Source organism: Arvicanthis niloticus, chromosome 10 (genome assembly GCF_011762505.2).
Source record: "Arvicanthis niloticus isolate mArvNil1 chromosome 10, mArvNil1.pat.X, whole genome shotgun sequence".
In the NCBI taxonomy this organism is placed as follows: Eukaryota; Metazoa; Chordata; class Mammalia; order Rodentia; family Muridae; genus Arvicanthis; species Arvicanthis niloticus.
This window is the reverse complement of record NC_047667.1, coordinates 72,436,529-72,437,311: the sequence shown is the minus strand read 5'-3', so window position 1 is coordinate 72,437,311 and position 783 is coordinate 72,436,529. Positions and strand designations below refer to the sequence as shown.

At 39.6% G+C, this 783-nt stretch overlaps 1 non-coding gene across 1 annotated transcript; it reads left to right on the top strand.

Annotated features, from left to right (window-relative positions):
* The first annotated feature begins 315 nt into the window (after window positions 1–315).
* On the top strand, window positions 316–444 carry LOC117716722 (small nucleolar RNA SNORA33). Its single transcript, XR_004607816.1, has one exon. It is a non-coding gene; the product is annotated as a small nucleolar RNA SNORA33 (small nucleolar RNA).
* The last annotated feature ends 339 nt before the right edge of the window (window positions 445–783 follow it).

Sequence of the window (783 nt, the reverse complement as noted above, 5' to 3'; positions counted from 1 at the left end):
AGCTGTTCTCTTTGGAACACACGGTCTATTTCCTATCATTCAAACCCACCACAAGACTCATATAAAGTGCTTCTTTAGACCTCATGGATCTTTGATGTTCTTTGGGCACCAAGAACTGCTTTCTTCATAGTGAAGATGGAAGCCACGAGGAAGGATTTCTCATTGGCTGCTGTAGAGGCAGCTCTTAGAGACGGTGGGGTGAGATTGTTCCTAAATTTAAATTATGTCCACTAATAGGTCCTACTGGGAAATCCTACTGCTATTATTTTGCTTAAAAACCTAACAACACAATGATTCATTTTTTATTGGCTGTATAAGCCAGCCAATTAATCTGCTTATCTCAATTTTTCTGCAGAAATTTAGAAAAGGCTGGCAATAATGACGCCATGTTACAAGCCTTAAGGACAGCTGAAGTCTTTAAGGTCCCTGAAAGTGGCTACAGTATTGATGCTGGGAAGTAGTTTAAGACTGAATCAAATATTAAGAACTTAATACAGAAAAGTAATACAGTGATTTCTAGTGGCATATTGCTATACCCATAGATCATCTTTCAGTGGATTGTAATTAAAACAAACTTGCAACTGTATAATGGATAAAGAATGGGAGCCTTTGGAGCACCACATACTAAATGTGATGTCTTCATCAAAGCCCTCCCCTTGAGGGTCAGGAACCCTTATGGGAGAGGAGGTAGAAAAATTGGAAGAGACAGTGGTGGCAGATGACTCAAACGCATCAGGAACGAAACAGATTTGAATTAGCCATGAGTGTGACAGCACATACAAG